Consider the following 19,167-nt stretch of genomic DNA (forward strand, 5'->3'; position numbering starts at 1 on the left):
CCATGGCTGCAGCTGGGTTCATCAGCAGCCCAGCAAAAAGCAGCTCCACATTCTTGTAGCCAAAGTAGAAGGTCAGGGGCATCGTCACCAACATGTTTGCACTGCTGCTGTGGGAATGTGGCCTCGAGGTGGTGGTGGTGGTGGTGGGGTGCTGCTGTGGCCCATGGGTCTCATCCCAGCATGGTGGTGCAAATGGCCCATTGTCCCAGGAAATGTGAGTCCTTGGGCAGAAGCGTCTGGAAGGAAGATGGAATCCTACCTGGAGCCTCTTCTCAGTCTCAGCGGACATCGGCTCACAAAGTTAATTTTAAACAGAAATATATGGAATATGTCATATGGAATGTCATGAAAAACAAAAAGAGTCCAGGGGTCAGAGCAAATAGGGCACTTGACTTGCACCTGGCCAAGCTGGGTTTGAACCCTGGCATCCCGTATGATCTCCTGAGCAGCTCCAGGAGTAATTCCGGAGTGCAGAGTCATGAGTAATCCCTGAGCTTCACTAGGTGTGGCCCAGAAACAAATGAAAGGAGCCCCGGTGTAGGGTGAGCAGTGGGCATGGATTCTCTGCAGGAAGCTGGCACGTAGCCTAAGGAGACAGGATGCTGAGGGGTAGTGTGGGGCAAGGGCGCAGGAAGCCTTTAAACAGACATAGGTAAGAGTGAGGGGAGGGAGTGAGGGCAAGAGGTGAACTCTCCTAAGTGGATTTTATCTTAAGAGTAACATGCCATTTTCAGCGGGGGAATGGTACCGTGTTTGGGTGTTTGGAGAAAGCCATCTGGCCTTGGAAGGCACTGAGGTTGGGGAAACCATCGGGAAGGGGTGGCAGCTTTGTGTGAGCGTAGAGCAGTAACTGGGGAAGGAGATGGCAAGGACAGAGATTAAGTCTGATGGGAGCTGGAGCATTGGCATGGAACACCCGGATTTCCACTTGGAATATGAAGGAGTGAAAGAGCCTGTGGATCGCAGCAGACCCTGGTTCAATCCCCAGCATCCCATATGGTCCCCTAAACACTGCCAAGAGTAATTTCTGAGTACAGAGCCAGGAGTAACCCCTACACATTGCCCCTCCAAAACAATTATTCAAAAAATAAAAAAAAACCTATTTTGCGTCACACCCGGCAATGCACAGGGCTTACTCCTGGCTCTGCACTCAGGAATTACTCCTGACAGTGCCCCGGGAGGGGGTGGGGTCCCATATGGGATGCTGGGAATCGAACTCGGGTTGGCCGTGTGCAAACGCGATATCCGCTCTGCTATTGCTCCAGTCCCTCAAAAAAATTTTTTAATTGAATCACAGATACAGTTACAAAGTTGTTCATGATTGGGTTTCAGTCCTATAATGTTCCAGCACCTGTCCCCATCCCCCCAAATTTAAAATAGTGGAACAATAATGCAGCAGATAGGGTGCTTGTGTTGTACACAGCCGACCTGGGTTCTGTCCCTGGCACCCCATATGGTCCCCTGAGCCTGCCAATAATAATTCCTGAATGCAGAGCCAGGAATAAGCCCCGAGTACTGCTGGATGTGGCCCCCAAACAAAAAATTAAAAACAAATACCATGCAATTAGCTTATCTGAGTTCTTGGCACCCCCAAATATAAAATACCTTGAGAGATCTATGCATCCCCCCCTAGTTTTCTGTGGCTTATTAGCAAAAGCCAAGAACTAACTAAACAATATAGGTGCCCCTCAAATGATGAATGAATAAAAGTGATATATATACACACAATGTAATATTTCTAGATTATTAAAAAAATCCTGCCATTTGCTAAAACATGGATACACCTGGAGGTTATTATGCTAACTGAAATGAGCTGGATGGATAAAAACCAATATACAATCTCATTCAGATGGAGTAAACAAAACACCAAAATAAAAATGAACTCAGGCTCGAAGACCAAACAGTAGTCACCAGAAAGGGAAGCGGGTACGTGAGAATCCAAGGAACAGCTGGTGAAGAACAGAAGTGGAGGGCGAGAGGAACAGCTCAAAGCATTGAAGCACATGCTTTGAAAGAGAACCTCGGGTTCTGTCCTGGCACCACATGAGGTCTGGGGCAACCCAGGAGCGATCCCTGAGCGTTGAGTCAGGAGCAGACCTTCAGTACTGCTGCGAGGAATCCAAAAACTAAGAACAGGATTGGAATTTGATTGGTGACCTTAATGTGGTATATAGAAATGTTCATTTTCAATGCTGCACATCTGAAGTTTGCTGATTTAAATAATAAATTCCAACAAAACTGTACTAGGCAAAACAAAAAACAAAAGAAAAAATGGAGAGAGCTTATGGATAAGGTGGTGAAACCTTTAAAAAGGCTGAAGAGGAAGATCAAGAATGACAATTAATTTCCAAAAAGTGTTTCTCCACGTTTTCCCAACAGTGGCTTCTTTCTCACCTTGTTTCCCTCCTGTGTCCCCCCTGCCCCCACTCCTCCCAATTGCCCCCCCCCAGTCTCATGCTGTGCCCCTGGTTCTGTCTCATTTTTTGGGATTTCCACCTGTGCCTCTTTTTTAATATCTCGGGGATCTTTGTGGGGCTAAATGGCCCCCGATGGAGATGCAATGCTCTAAGTCGACTAACTTGAAAGTGAAGCAGCCTCCCTTCAGTCAGGCCGACTGGCTGACTGTATCACCAAGAATGTGCCTTGTCTCTGCCTTGTTCCATCTCTGCTTTGCTGGCTGCATGTTGATTTCATGCTCAATGGCTCCCCCAGATCTAAGGTCACGACCAAGCAAGGAGATATCCATATCGCTCTGAGACTCCAACCAAATGAGGCCTTTCAGTGTATCACCATTTATGGGCTAGGGATCACTGCGTCTGTGCCAGGCAGACCCCATGTCCAACACTGGAGGAAAGGCAGTTCTGGTAACTCCCCGTGCTTAAAAAAAGACACGGACTCTTGAGTTGGCAAGGATGCGAAGCAACTGAAATTCTTCGGCACTGCTGGTGGGGGAGGAATTTGGCATAACCCCTTTGGAAAATTGGCAATCCCTCCTAGGTCTAAACATACACCTCTGCTATGCTCTAGAATTCCCACTCCTAGATATGCCTCCCAAAAGAAATGAGCGCCTGTGTCTACAAAAAGACTCCTGCGAGAATGTGCATAGCAGACTTATTTGCTGCCAAATCTGGAAATAGCCCTGTCAGCAGGAGAGCGGACGAGCAAGTGAGGGCATGTTCATTCCATAGTATGCTATGTTTAATCTATTAAAAGTACTGACACACTATCTCCACGGATTTCTCTCATATACAGTACACAGTACCCAAAAAGCAAAAAAAAAAAAAATTTTTTTTTTAATGTGGGTGAAAGAATATTAAACAGGGTGGCACTTTCCTTGTTGTAGCCAACCCTAATTCTATCCAGCACTATATAGAATCCTCCAAGCACCCCCAGGAGGGGCCTTTGAGCACTGCCACATGCTGCTCCAAAATCAAAAGTAAATATTTAAAATTGTTTAATTTTCTCTCAATTCTCAGTACAGTTGTAGACAGTCAAACAAGTAGTTTATCTCCTTATTCTTTTGAATGAACCTGATTTCTATCTGATTGCATACCTGCAACTAAAGATAAATGCATCTGCCTATAATTCCCACCTTTTGTCATGGTTATAATCCCATATAGCTTCAAAAATCTTTCCTCTCATGAGGCCAGAGCCAGAGTACAATGGGTAGGGCATTTGCCTTGCACATGACTGACCTGGGTTTGATCCCCCGCACCCCAGATGAAGGCCTGAGCACACCAGTAGTAATTCCTGAGTGCAGAGCCAGAAGTAACCCCTGAACATCACTGGGTATGGCCAATTCCCCCTTACCTCAAAAAAAAAAAATCCTATCTCTCATGTCAGTTTTCCTTACAGTTCTTTGGTTAACACAAATCATCAGATCCTGTGCTTTATAGATTACATGCATCTATGTTTGCTTCATGGGAGAGCCTGGCAAGCTCCCCGTGGCATATTCAATATGCCAAAAACAGTAACAAGTCTCACAATGGAGATGTTACTGGTGCCCGCTTGAGCAAATCAATGAACAACGGGATGACAGTGCTACAGTGCTGCAGTACACAGACCAAATGGATCCAGAGAAATCACTCCATGAGTTCAACACATATTTTGCATGTAGGAGCCCCAGGTAAGATCCCCGTCACCATGTTGGTCCCCCAAATACTGCCAGGACCAGACCCTGAGCACAGAGCTGGGAAGTAGTTAACTAAGTACTACTGGTGTGGCTCACAAACCAACCAAAACATAAAGTAAAAGTATCCAGCTACAAAAACGGAAAACAGTGCTTTGCAGGATTCTGTTCTATCAAGTTCAAGGGCAGACAAAACTAGGTCAGCAAGGGTATAGAGAGGGGATAGGAGTAAGAGGTCCCTCTCTGGAGTGCTGATAATGTCTGGATCTTAACCTGGTTGGTGATTATATAGGTGAAAATTCTTCAGGCTCTCTCTTATGATTTGGAAACTTTGAGTTAACATTAAAAATACTGCCGAGGCTCTCCACCGAGATGCGACCCGGGTGGCCACATGTTTGTACGGCTGCTCTGCTGCTGATCAACCATGATCCGGAGGCCAGCTAGACTACTTTTGGCACCAGTAGCCTGCAGCAATGTCTCTAGACTGAACTAAGCCTTAGCCCCATGCCAGCCGAGGAGGGGAAAAGTCTTCCTTTCTCGTTTTTTTTCCCTTTTCAGGGAAAAACGGCGTGGCGTCTGCCATTTTATAAGGACCATTAAGGAGGTACGAACTTGGTGGTGCAGGAAGGGAAAAAAAAGGGATGAACTTGTAACAGCGGATGTGCGGGCAATCTCGCGCTCTCCACCAAGATGCGCCCCAGGTGGCCACATGTTTGTGCGGCCGCTCTGCTGCTGATTGACCATGATCCGGAGGCCAGCTAGACTACTTTTGTTACCAGCAGCTTGCAGCAATGTCTCTAGACTGTGAACTAAGCCAGAGCCCCATGCTGCCCCAGGAAGGGAAATGATGCAATTTATAACATAAATCTCCCTTGACTTAGTTACTAAAATACTAAAATCCAGAACTCCCAAACCGACTTCATATCTCTTCATTCTCAGCAATGGAAAACTAATTATCAAATGCTTCCTTGTCAGCAGGGCTGTTTTGGGGAGGGAAACTCCGACAACAATAGTGAGTTTTATGTTGAAATATGGAATGTAATCAAGGTAAAGAGAAAGTGAAGTGAAATTTATCAGCTACACAGCGGGGGTGGGAGGTATACTGGGGTTTTTGGTGGTGGAATATGTGCACTGGTGAAGGGACGGGTGTTCGAGCATTATAACTGAGACATAAGCCTGAAAGCTTTGTAACTTTCCACATAGTGATTCAATAAAATATATATATATATACATATGATCAAATAAAATTTGCAGCTTATGTAAAAAATAATACTGCCGAGGGGGCTGGAGCAATAGCACAGAGGGTAGGGCGTTTGTCTTGCACACCGCTGACCCAGGTTTGAATCCCCGCATCCCATATGGTCCCCCAAGCACCGCCAGGAGTGATTCCTGAGTGCATGAGCCAGGAGTAACCCCTGTGCATTGCTGGGTGTGCCCAAAAAGAAAAAAAAAGATGAAGGTGCCCTGCCCACCTGTGGCCCGTGAGGAATGCTACCAGGTAGGTGAGCAGAGGCCCATTTTGGTTTCGGTTTTGTTTTGGTTTTGGGGCAGTGCTCAGCGCTTACTCCTGGCTCTGAGCTCAGAGATCACTCTTGGTGGGGTTCGAGGAACCACATAGAGTGCTGGAGATTGGACCATGGTCAGCCACATGTGAGGCAAGCACCAGTCCACTGTACTGTCGCTCAGGCCCCAAAGGTCCATTTTTTAAAAAAAATTTTTATTGAATCACCATGTGAAACGTTACAAAGATTTCGGGCTTAAGTCTCAGTGATACAATGCTCAAACACCCATCCCTTCACCAGTGCCCATGTTCCACCACCAAGAACCCCAGTATACCTCCCACCCTACCCTCCCTGTATAGCTGATAATTTTCACTTTACTTTCTCTTTACTTTGATTACATTCAGTATTTCAACATAAAACTCACTATTATTATTTGGAATTTTCACCCAAAACTGAACCTGCTGAAAAGACAGCATTTGATAATTAGTTTTCCCTTGCTGAGAATGAAGAGATATGAGGTCGCATGGCCAAAGTAGCGGCCATGCAGTTTTGGATTTCTGTATTTTGGAAGCTAAGTCCAGAGAAATTTCTGCCAAAAATTGCTTCATTGCAAGCTTAGTTCACAGTCTGGAGGCATTTCTGCAAGAAGCTGCTGGTGCCAAGAGTAGCTAGATGGCCTCTGGGATCATGGGCATTCAGCAACAGAGGGGCCGCAAATGTGTGGCCACCCAGATCACATTTGGGCAGAGAGCAACGCTGGTACAGGCCCTCCATCCCGAGATCTCCCTCGAGTCCCGTTGCTGCAGGCTCGTACCTGTTTAGTGGGCCTTATAAGATGGCGGTTGCCATGACCAAAGGTCCATTTTGGAAAGACTCTTCCAGTCACCTGCAGGGCAGATATGGGCATTGACAGGGCTGAAACAGCCAATCCTCTTTCCTGAGGGTTCCTGGAAAACAAGAAAATTAGGCTGGATTTCCCATTCTGGTTAGAGCTGGCCACTGGCTGCTGACTTCCTTCCTCCGTACCCACAAGATTGCCCTAACTAACCTCCAGGCTCAGTTCCAGGTAGTTTTATTTATTTTATTTTATTTTTTGCTTTTTGGGTCACACCCAGCGATGCTCAGGGGTCACTCCTGGCTCTGCACTCAGGAATTACCCCTGGCCGTGCTCAGGGGACCATATAGGATGCTGGGAATCGAACCCGGGTCAGCCACGTGCAAGGCAAATGCCCTACCCGCTGTGCTATCGCTCCAGCCCCAGTTCCAGGTGGTTTTAAAAAAAAAATGACACCAAAGCTGGACTCTGACTTGAAGGATGGGGAAGGTTTTCTGCCCTGAAACTCTTGCTCAACAAACTTCAGCTTCCTGCAGGAACCTCCCTGGCTTTCCCCCAGGCACCGGAAACTCAGGCTCACCCGGAGCTCCTCTCTCCACACCCCCCAAGCCCTGCCATCCCTCCTGAACTGCACCTCAGGTTTCTCTATTCCCATGTGCCAGTGCCCTGCCTCGCTGCCTCGCTGCTCCGCTGCCCACTGCCTTACCTGAGCCCAGGTCCCCCGGTCCCACCCAACCCCCTTCAGCCAGGACAGTGATTCTGAAATGACCCTGGCAGTCTGTGTTTCAGATGGGAATCCCCCTCCTGCCCTGTTCAGATCCAGCCTGTGTAGCACCTCCTCAGTCACATCCCAGGGAGTGAAGCTGTATTTCCTATAAAGATTTTGTATTTGCTCTTCCAGCTCTGTTGAATGCCTAAAGGGCACCCGGCACTGTGGCTGGTTTGGGGGACCAAGAAAGGAATGAGGCTGGAGAGACTGCTCACTGGTCTGGAGTGCATGGCTTACATGCAGGAAGCCTGGGTTTGGCATGAAGTGGTTTCCCAAACACTGAGTCAGGAACAGCCCTGGAGTACCTCTGGGTGTGACCACAAAACAAAAAACAAAGAGAATAAGACAAACACCACCCACGGTCAGAGGAGAAGGACAAGGAAGGCACGCCAGTGTGTATGTGTGCCAACCACTAGCTGGTGAGTTCCTCTTAAGGGTTCTTTCTTTTCTTTTTTTCTTTTTCTTTCTTTTCTTATTTTCTTTCTTTTCTGAGTGGCAGGGAGCACACCCAGTGGTGCTCAGGGCTTACTCCTGGGTCGGTGCTCAGGGATCATTTCTGGTGGGTAAGATTGGAGGACCATATAGGATGACAGGGATTGAACCTGGGTCTGTCCCATGCAAGGCAAGCACCCTGCCCACTATACTATTACTCTGGCCCCTTGCTGGTCATTTCTTGTCCTTGGAGTTCAGAACAGGACCAGGCAGGGGAACAATAAAAGTTGAATGAATGAATGAGCAGACCAAGCTCCTCTCACATTGGCCCTCCGCACTTCCTGTGTAGCGGATCACTGTATCTGTGAGATAGTGGGATAGATGATAATCAGGAAACATTACTAATCAAATCATGTGTGTTTGGGAAACCAAACAGTATCTGCTTTTCTCACCATCACACCATTCAATCAATGCTTTTCAGAAGGTATTTCCTTACCAAGACTCAATAGGACATCTAACCTGAAATAACAATGGTGTTTAAAACACCAGAGGATCTGTCTGCTTGCTCTCGAGATGTAAACGGCAAGGTCGGAGAGACGCACAGGGGTTAAGGCATATGCTTGGCCTACGGCCAACCCAGCTCAATTCTGCACCCCATACGGTCCCTCGAGCATCCCCGGGAGTGAGCCTGATCACAGAGCCGGGAGTAAGCCCTGAGCACCAAGGGTGGCCCTGGGGGTACCTGAGCACTGCTGTGGTGGGGTGGGGGTAATCCTGGCACTGCTGGGCCTGGGCAGTGCTGCATCTTCAGACGCTTGTGTTGAACTCCTGGTCAGTCTAGTATCTCCAGGAGGGACCCCTCGGCCACCTGAGCACTACTTGGGAGCTCCCCCCAAATGATATAAAATACGCTAAGAACGTTTCGGAATGGCTCAGACAGCAGCCAGATGGCAGGGTTTCATCCCACTCTGCTGACCAGTTGCATGTCCTTCAGCAACTCAGTCAGCCTCTCTGGGCCTCACTTTTCCCATCTGTAAAATGAGGACAATTGCGAACTCTCGCTCAGCAGGCTGTTTCTGAGAGTTTGACGAGTTCGTGCTTAGGCCAGCACCAGGCCCAGTGAGCACCCAGTGACCCGTTACCACACATGGCGAGACGAAATGTCCCAGGCCGAGCGAGCTGTGGGAGCCCTGAAAGAGAGGAGACCTCCAAACTGGTGGCCCTTAGTGAGGCAGGACGGATGAGCTTCAAATCCCCGATCTGGCAGGTGGAGAGAGAGTCCAGCAAGAAGGGCCTTGCACATGGCCAGCACAGGCTCAATCCCTGGCACACCATATGGTCCCCTGAGCACCACCAGGAGTGATCCCTGAGCACAGGAGTCACCCCTGAGCACAGCCAGCTCTGCCCCCACACCACCAAAAATCGTTCCCGATATAGGGCCGGAAGAGATAGTACAAGAGATGCTTGCCTTGCCTGGTTTGAGCCCCAAGCACCACAAGGAGTGACCCCTGATCACAGAGCCAGAATAGCCCATGAGCACCAGAGGTGTGGCACAAAAACTCTGATGTGCCTTCACGACCTCAGGAGGAACCTGCCTAACCAAACCTCAGCCCGCAAAGAAGGTTCTAGCATTACTTGCAGCTGTGGGAAGGCCACCCTGGGAAGCCGCCGCTGCTGCTGCTGCTTTAAATAAGTCTCCAGCGACACCTAGTGGTAATATGGGGAAATGCCTAACTGCTTACTGAACTTGTTAATGGTTCTTTTTTTTTTTTTTTTTTTGCTTTTTAGGTTACACCTGGCGATGCACAGGGGTTACTCCTGGCTCTGCACTCAGGAATTACTCCTGGCGGTGCTCAGGGGACCATATGGGATGCTGGGAATCGAACCCGGGTCGGCCGCGTGCAAGGCAAACTCCCTACCCGCTGTGCTATGGCTCTTAAAGAAAGATCAGGCGCTTACTCTGCGCCTGGGCGAAGTGTCTTAGGTGACAGGGCTGCTTTTCATCAGTCAGGACGCCTGGACCCGAGGTCTGCATTTGTCAGACACAGAGGTGAGTCCTGGGGAAGCTCCAAAAACTCAGCTTCCTGCCTCCGACGAGCATAAGCAGCTGTTTTAGGGAAAACAAATGCAGACTTGGAGAGATGTAAAAATAATCCTTTCATATTCCTCAGGCTAATTTAGGACTTTGGCTTTTTTTTTCCCCCCAACCCAGAAGATGGCAGGAATCTGTTGAGGACTAACTCTGAAAGGAACTTTCCAGAATTCCAGATGCCATTCATTCTTCTTCAGACTAACCCCATCACCAAGTACCTAGTAGGCAACAGGCTCTGGTCAAAGTTGAATCATCCATAGCTCAATCTGGAGGGACCCGAGAAAGGCTCCCAACAGGTGATAACGTGATTCCCCCTCCCCAATTTTTATTAGAACACCATGATTTTCAAAGTTGTTCATAGTACAGTTGTTTCGGGCATTTAGTATTCCAGTACCACCAGTGTGACCTTCCCTCCAGCCGTGTCCCCACTTTCCCTCCCAACCTCAACCTACCCCCTTAGACACGTAAGAAATTTTCTTTATATTGCTTGCTCCAACAAAACGTAAAGACATGGCAAATAAAATGACCAGAAAATAAATCAGTAAAAGCCAATTTGTGATTGATATATGATTTTCACCTGTGTAATTAAGGAAATTAAAAAATACAATAAAATGTCTATTCTCTTTTTTTTTTTTGCTGTTTTTTTGGGGGGTCACCCCCGGCAATGCACAGGGGTTACTCCTGGCTCTGCACTCAGGAATTACTCCTGGCGGTGCTCAGGGGACCATATGGGATGCTGGGAATCGAACCCAGGTTGGCCGCGTGCAAGGCAAACACCCTGCCCTCTGTGCTATTGCTCTAGCCCCTGTCTATTCTCATTGACATAAGCAAGTTTTCAACTCTGGAATCTAAAATATATTGTATTAAATGTTATTGTATACTTGGACCTGATTATGGTAATAATCATATCTTACCTGTCATTAATAAAAACTTTTAAAAATTCTGTACTAAATTAAAAATAAATAATTTTTTTAAAATTCTGTGCTAATATATTTGGAGTTTACTTGACACAGGTAGGGCCTGCATATGTAAAAAATATTTTCTCCCTATAGCAAACACTATGGTTTACACAGTTGTTCCTGATGATATGTTACTGGCATTCAATATACCAATCCCAATCCCACCATCACTATTACCCTCCTTCCACCGTTGTCTCCAATTTTTTTAATCATCCCTTAAACCTACCCACATAACAGGCCCATAATGATTAATTTTACATTGTTACCAATAAATTGCTAATGAAATGATAAAAAATATTTCCTGAGAGGAAAATTAGTGTAGGTTTTTGTATCTCACCATGGAAACATTAAGTCCTTGTATGAGCAATTGCTAAGATGGTGTGACAAGTTAAGCCTCTGTGTTAATGTTTTTGTTAGTCAAGATTGGTTGGTTTGATATTGGTTGGCTTCTACATTACATCTCATCCGATCTGTTGTACTACTACTGGATTATTAGTACTGTAGTTTTGAGATGTTGCAGCTGAGTGCTTTAGGAAATCCAGAATATTTAATTGGGTGGTATCACTGTATCACTGTCATCACTGTCATCCTGTTGCTCATTGATTTGCTTGAGCGGGCACCAGTAACATCTCCATTGTGAGACTTGTTACTGTTTTTGGCATATTGAATATGCCACAGGTAGCTTTCCAGGCTCTGCCATGCAAGCAGGATACTCTCAGTAGTTTGCTGGGCTTTCCGAGAGGGGCGGATGAATCAAATCTGGGTCAGCCACGTGCAAGGCAAATGCCTTACCCACTATGCTATCACTCCAGCCTAATTGGGTGGTACAGCTGGAATTAATTTTTCAACTGGGCAGCAATTTTGGGGTGTGGATGTAAGTGCTGGGGCTTCCAGGAGTACAGGGAGGTGGGGGAAGGTAGTCCATCCTGACTCCAAGAGGGCCTCACGATTTCAGTTACAGGGACCTGCAAACCTGTGTTCTCGACAGATTAATTTCTTGGTAAGATTCAGTGGTGACTTTGGAGTATGGGAGTGAGTGTTTTTTGGGGCTCTGTTGGGTGGGCACTGGCCTGCACCCCACTCTAGAGTGCCCCTGATGTCTCAGCCAGGAATGGATGTCTGAGAAACCTTGTCATTAGTTGATCTCTTTTGAGATTTATATTTGAGTCTCTGGAGCAAGACACTTGCATGACAGTGGAGGTGGTTCATTGTAAACAATGTTTAACCTGAATCCTGATAATGAAAATGTTTTCTGTTTTCTGGGTCATGAATATGGGTGATAGCACGACCTATCGGGCAAAAAAAAAAAAACAGAATTGGAGAGGGTCCGGAGGACAGAGAGGGCAGCTGCTTTGAAGCTGGTCAGTGTGGCAGGTTCACTGGGCTTGATGGAGTGTGATTTGTCATGTTCATCTCAGCACTGTCCCTAGCTTAAAGACCAAGAAGAAGAGTCTGGATTTTATCTAAAGACAGTGGAGAACCATTGGAAGGACTGAAGCAAAAGTTTTATTTTTTCTGTTTTAAAACATGGTTTTATTATAATTTTTATGGTTACAGTAGCGTTAATAGGTTTGGAGTTTTTTTTTTCTTTTTGGGTCACACCTGGCAATGCACAGGGGTTACTCCTGGCTCTGCACTGAGGAATTACTCCTGGTGGTGCTTGGGGCACCATATGGGATGCTGGGAATCCAACCCGGTTTGGTCACATGCAAGGCAAACTCCTTATCCACTGTGCTATCGCTCCAGGCTCCAGATTTGGTTTTGATGTAAAGTTACTGCACCCTCTACCACCCCCCGAAAGTGTCCAGTACCCTCCACCAGTATCCTTATGTTACCTCCAGTTCACCTCTTCATCCCCTCTCCCATACCTCCACTGCTTGGTAATCTGAGTTTTGTAATCCAGAGCCAAGAGTCTGTCATCATTTGACACTATTGCATTTCCTGTTTTCTCTCAGTACCAAAGATGGTGAGACTACTCACGCATGAGAATGAATCTGCTGAAAAACCCAGGTATGCGGAACTTGTGACTGAAATCTCCAGGCTCAAAAGGAGTTGGGAATTGGCCCCCTCCTCCCATCTCCCTGTGCTTCTGGGAGCCTGGTAGTCATGCCCATGTACTGCCTCTGGGCGCCAGACAAGCTCAATAACTGCCATGATCCAGAGACTCACAAATAAATCTTGGAAGAGAGCAACACACTGCAGAGATTCCTCTAGACCCCAAAAATCACCATCCAGTTAAAGATTTAACTCCAGCTCTATCACCCTATGTAAAATTTTAGAATTCCTGGAGCAAATGCGGCCATGCAACATCTCATATTTTATGCCACTGATGTAACAAGAATAGCACACCACATTTGATGGGTGCAAAGTAGAAGGCAACTGATCTTGAAATATATATGTATGTATGTATGTATATATATATATATATATATATATATATATATATATAGCAGGTAGAGCGTTTGCCTTGTACGCAGCTGACCCGAGTTCAATTCCTCTGTCCCTCTCAGAGAGCCTGGCAAGCTACTGAGAGTATCCCGCCCACACGGCAGAGCCTGGCAAGCTACCCATTGTGTATTCAATATGCCAAAACCAGTAACAACAAGTGTCACAATGAAGACGTTACTGGTGCCCGCTCAAGCAAATTGATAAACAACAGGACGACAGTGTTACAGTGCTATATATATATATGTGTGTGTGTGTGTGTGTGTGTGTGTGTGTGTGCGTGCGTTTGTGTGTGTGTGTATGCCTTGCGTACCTATATGTATAGGCACACAAGGCTTACAAGGCTTAACCTGTAACGACATGTTAGTGATATCTTATACAGGGACTTAATAGCTCCAAAGTGAGATACAACAATTTTCACACACTTTCCTGTAAGGAAATCTTTTTGGGTCATTTTTAGTGGATTATTCCTAACAAGCAATACAAAATAAATTATTTGGTATGTGCCTTTGGGGCAGGCTTGGATGGTGGTGGTAAAATTCTAAATAATGGTGGTAGAAAAGTGTAATGGTGGTGGGATTGGTATTAGAATATTGTATGTAATAAATTATTATGAACAACTTTATAAAAATAAAATTAAAAACATGGTGAGATCATCTGGCACTTCAGATTTAGATTTTTAAGAGCTCAGTCTAGCTAAAGGAAATAGATTAAAAGGCAAGAGAAAAATTGGGAGGTTAAGGCAAATGTCTGGGTGGTTTGGTTGGGGGATTACGGTATTGGATAACTGGGGTGGGTGGGCATGTTTGTGACATATTGGGAGATCTTTTATTTGGCAGTGAGGGGGTTGGGGCTACATCTGGCAGTGCTCAGGACTTATTCCTGGCTCAGTGCTCAGGGATCACGCCTGATGGGTCTCAGGGGACCGTATGGGGGTACTGGGGATGGAGCCCAGGTCAGCAGCATGCAAGGCAAGCGCCCTACCTGATCTATCACTCCAGCTCCTTGAGGGGCATTTCTATAGGGACTCGCTGAGTGCTTAACTGTGGGGGGTGATGGGGAGTGGTAAGGAATCAAGAATGATTCTTGAGGTTTTGACTGTCCAAGCGGATAGGTTTACTGAAATGGATAAATCCGAAGAAAAAGCAGGTTGAGGAAGACTATCGAGTTTACATAGTCTCCAAAGGCTCAAGCTTCTGTCTTGGTTCTGGATGCTGGGAGGATTCCCGACATGGGCAGGGGAGGAGGTTATGGGTACCAATAGTTGCCAAGAGGGACCCCTGGATGCTCTGGTCCTGGCCGGTGTGTAGAACAGCGCCATGCTCTAAAGAAACGACAGATGGAAGAAGAAATTATCATTTTGCCTTCATTAGCTGTGTGAGAGGAGGAGCCAGGTGGACCTTACAATAATAATACATTATTAGCACATGAATAGGCGGCAAAGGAGTCCATTAGGGTGGGAATTTGAGAGGAACTGCCCTGGGCCTAGCTGCAGAGTTTTTGAAGGGACCCCTTCACCATGTAGCTCCCCTCACAGGTTTGTGAGCAGTCCTGAGGCTGGACACCTGCTGGGAGATGGGTGACCCCGATCTCGGGGAGGCCCGCTGACCCTGGGCAAAGCAGCCCTGCACCCCAATGCCTCACAGCTACTGTGACCACAGGTGTGGTCCTGCCTGCCAAGAACCGGAAGGAAAGCATCCTCTTTTATGCCCGGAGGACAGGCCTGCTGACGTCTGTCGCAGCTGTGGAAACAGAAGCAGCCCTGTGACGCTATTCCTATGCCTTGCACCCTTAGTCCTGTCCCCACAGAGACCAGCTCCAGGAGCCTCGGGAGCTCCCTGCAGACCCTGGGCAGTCACACAGACCATGTGGGGCAGAGCCTTGCTTTGGTACCAGAGCAGGTGTGTGGACGCGTCTCCTCCATCCATCCAGGGGCCAGACAGAATGCACTCACCTGAGTCCTTTGAAGACCCCTGTACCACGAACCTCAGCCCAGATCCAGAGGCATCCACATGACCTGGCTACCAGCCCACTCAGCTGTGGTCTTGGAGACCACTGCAGCCAATGAGCCAGTAGGGGAAAGCCTCTGGCCAGGGAATCAGCCTGCAAAGACTGGCAGGTATTTGCTCCTCGGGCTGCAGGCCCCGTGGCAAGGCGACCTAGAACATGAAGCATCAGACAATGGGACGACATGAAAGGAAACTGTGAATGATCCAAGTGCACAGCCAAGGGTAACCCCTGAGCACTGCCAGGTGTGGCCAAAAAAACAAACAACAAAAACACATCTTACTGCAGTTCAGTATGATGACTGAGACTCAAGATAGACAGTGGAACAAAATTAGGAAATCTAAGTACAAAAACTTAGTTTATGAAAATGAGAAGCTTAGTAAGAAATAGAAATCAGGGATCATAGCAATATAGTACAGAGGGTCGGGCATTTCTCTTGCATGTGGCCAACCTGGGTTCAATCCCTGGCACCCCATATAGTCCCCTGAGTCAGGAGTGGTTCCTGAGCACAGAGCCAGGAGTAAGCCCCGGACACCACCGTGTGTGTCTACTACCCTCCCGCATCCCCCCTACCCTCAATACCCACAAAAATAAATAGAAACCATTAACGGAACAAGAAAGAATCCTGGAGGTGAAGAATGTAATGATAGAACCAATAAAAATCAATAGAGAAGGTCAAGGGAGGTCACTCGGAGAGCTGGGGCACGGGCTCTACATGGGGAGCCCCAGGTTCCATCGCCGGCACTGCCAGCTTCCCTGAGCACAAATCCAAGAGTCGCCACTGAGCAGCTCTGGGTGTCACCCTCCCCACTCCAAAACATCAATAAAGCTTCAACAACAGACTTTAGGCAGAAAAAACAATCAGTGAACTTGAAAACAAATCATTCAAAATTACCCACTTAGAGGAATAAAAGCAGAAAGGAATGAAAAAAAAAGAGTAAAGAAACCGGATGGTACCTATGAGACACCAATATGTGAATAAATACACACACACACACACACACACACACACACACACACACACACACCACTCATCTTTATAGATGCATCTATGTAAATTTTCATATCAAACATACAGATCATTGGGACAAAATAGAGAACCGAGGGATAAACCTCTGCATGTTCAGCTGACTAGTCTTTGACAAGTGTGTCAAGGTACATAAGGGGGGAAGGACAGTCTCTGCAACAGTGTTGGGAAAACTGAATTCCACATGTGACAATTTGAAACTGAAGGGCTAGTGGAATAGTACCAGGTTAAGGTACTTGCCTTGCATGAGGCCTACCTAGGTTTGATCCCTGAGGCCCCCAGCCCCTGGCACCACTGAGGTGGCACAGGAAGTACCTGACACAGCAGGACCTGAGCAGCTCTGACATCCTGGGACCTCTCAGGACCCACCAGCCGGTTTACCATGAATCACTGGGAGGGGGGCCCAGGCCTCTTGAGCATTTGGAAGACCTCAAATTTGAATTTGAACCCTTAATGTACACCATACACAAAAATTAACTCAAAGTAGATTAAAAACTTGAGGGTTAGGGGGCTGGAGCCATAGCACAGCAGGTAGGGCGATTGCCTTGCATGTGACCGATCCAGGTTCGATTCCCAGCTTCCCCTATGGTTCCCTGAGCACCATCAGGAGTATTTCCTGAGTGCATGAACCAGGACCCCTGTGCATTGCTGGGTGTGACCCAAAAAGCCCCCCCAAAAAAACAAACAAACAATTTAGCGTTAGAGCTTTTTTAGAATTTGTCTAGCAGGTTTTCTGGTCTCCACTGGAAAGCCCATTTAAAAAAAACAACAACTTGAGGGTTAGGCTCGAAGCCATAAAACTCTTTGAAGAAAATAGTAATAAAATTCCTTGACATTGCGGCTGGGGAGATAGTTCAATGGGTAGGGTGTTTGCCTTGCATATGGCCTATCCAGGTTCAATCTCCAGCACCCTGTATGGTCCCCTGAGCACTGCCAGGACTATTTCCTGAGTGCAAAGCAAGGGGTATCCTCTGAGCATTGCTAAGTGTGACCCCCAAACAAACAAAAAACCTCAACTCCTTGACATTGCTCTTGCCAGTGACGTGTGTGTGTGTGTGTGTGTGTGTGTGAGAGAGAGAGAGAGAGAGAGAGAAAGAAAGAGAGAGAGAGAGAGAAATGCAAAGGAAGCAAAAGTAAAAATCAAGAAGTAGGTCTACATCTGACTGAAAAATAAGCACACAGCCAAGGAAGCAGTCAATAAAGTGAAAGACAATCTATGGAATGGAAGAAAATATCTACAAACCATGTATCTGATAAAGTTTCACATCAGTAAGCATTTGGGGTAACTCTTGCAACTCAGCAGCAAAAGAAACAACAACGAAAACTTGAAAGAATCCAATTTCAAAAAGAGGCAAAGAACCTCAAGTAGCTATTTTCCCAGGGGAGACATCCAAATGGCCAACAGGTACATGAAAAGGTGCTCAGCATCGCTAATCAGGGAAATGCAAATCCAAATCACAATGACTTACCACCTCACATCTGTTAGGATGGCTTTACAGAAAAGTAAGAGACGGTGTTGGCAGGGATGAAAGAGAAGCAGACCAGGGCATGCTGTCGGTAGGAATGCAAAGTGGCTCTGTCATTATGGAAAGCAGGATGGAGGGGCCTCAAATTAAATATAGAATTACCATATGATCCAGAAATCCCACATCTGGTTCTGTATGTAAAGAATTAGGTCTGGAAAGATAGCTCGATGGGATGAGCACATGTTTTGTATGCAGGAGGCCTAGGTTTGATCTCCACGGGACGTGGACCCTGGAACACAGAGCTAGGAGTAACTCCCAAGCACTGTTGAGTGTAGGAAAGAAAGAAGGAAAGAAAGAAAAGGAAAGGAAAGAAAGATAGAAGAAAGAAATAGAAATAGCAAAGAAGAAAAGAGGGAGGGAGGGATGAGGGAAGGAAGAAAGAAAGAAAGAAAGAAAGAAAGAAAGAAAGAAAGAAAGAAAGAAAGAAAGAAAGAAAGAAAGAAAGAAAGAAAGAAAGAAAGAAAGAAAGAAAGAAAGAAAGGGAGGGGAGGGAGGGCAGGAGGAAGGGGGAGGGAGGGAGGGAGGGAGGCAGGGAGGGAGGGAGGGTAGAAGGAAATGCTGCAGTATCTTGAAGAGATATCTGCACCCATAATGTCTACTGCAGCATCATTCACAAAACTCAACATATGGTGGGGGTGGAAACCGTGTGTGTGTGTGTGTGTGTGTGTATGTGTGTATGTGTGTGTGTGTGTGTGTGTGTGTGATTCAGCCATAAGAGAAAAGGGAAGAAAAAAAGTTTGTCATTTGTCGCAGCGTGATGGAATGGTAAATGAAGTTGCCCAGACAGAGGGTGATGGAAGGGCAATAGAAGGCCAGAGAAAGCGGTCAAGGGCTAGAGTGCATGCCTGGCAAGGGTCAGTCAGAGTTCGAACCCAGCTCCTCCTGGACTCCTCCCCGGCACAGCTGGCTGTAGCCCTGGTGCCCCCAGGGCTGCTGGGTCCAAGGACCACGCCACATGCCTGAGCCCAAGCACCGAAGAGTCCAGTCTACAGCCAGGCCACACACAGTTGGAAGAGGCCCTCAGACCCCCAGCAATGCTTGGAAGCCCCTATCCCAAAAAGGGATAAGGATGGTATCACTGTATCACTGTCATCCTGTTGCTCATCGATTTGAGCAGGCACCAGTAATGTCTCTCATTGAGAGACTTATTGTTACTGTTTTTGGCATATCCAATACGCACGGGTAGCTTGCCAGGCTCTGCCGCGCGGGCTCGATACTCTCGGTAGCTTGCCGGGCTCTCCGAGAGGAAGGATGGTATGATCTCGGCTAGATGTGCAGTCTGAAGTATGGCCAACTACAGAACCAGAGGGTGGAATAGGACCCGCCAGGATCTGGGGGCGAGGAGGGTAGGAGGGACTGGCCGGATGGCACGAACTCTCAGCAACAAGATGACCGCGTCCTGGGCTCTGAAGGTAGAGTGAACAACCCCCTGTTGCATACTGGG

The 19,167-nt window shown here is 47.1% G+C and overlaps 1 non-coding gene across 1 annotated transcript; it reads left to right on the forward strand.

Annotated features, from left to right (window-relative positions):
• Positions 1-16,891: 16,891 nt before the first annotated feature.
• Positions 16,892-16,953, forward strand: LOC129405318 (U7 small nuclear RNA). The gene has a single exon (XR_008630486.1). It is a non-coding gene; the product is annotated as a U7 small nuclear RNA (small nuclear RNA).
• The last annotated feature ends 2,214 nt before the right edge of the window (positions 16,954-19,167 follow it).

Source organism: Sorex araneus, chromosome 5 (assembly GCF_027595985.1).
Source record: "Sorex araneus isolate mSorAra2 chromosome 5, mSorAra2.pri, whole genome shotgun sequence".
In the NCBI taxonomy this organism is placed as follows: domain Eukaryota; kingdom Metazoa; phylum Chordata; class Mammalia; order Eulipotyphla; family Soricidae; genus Sorex; species Sorex araneus.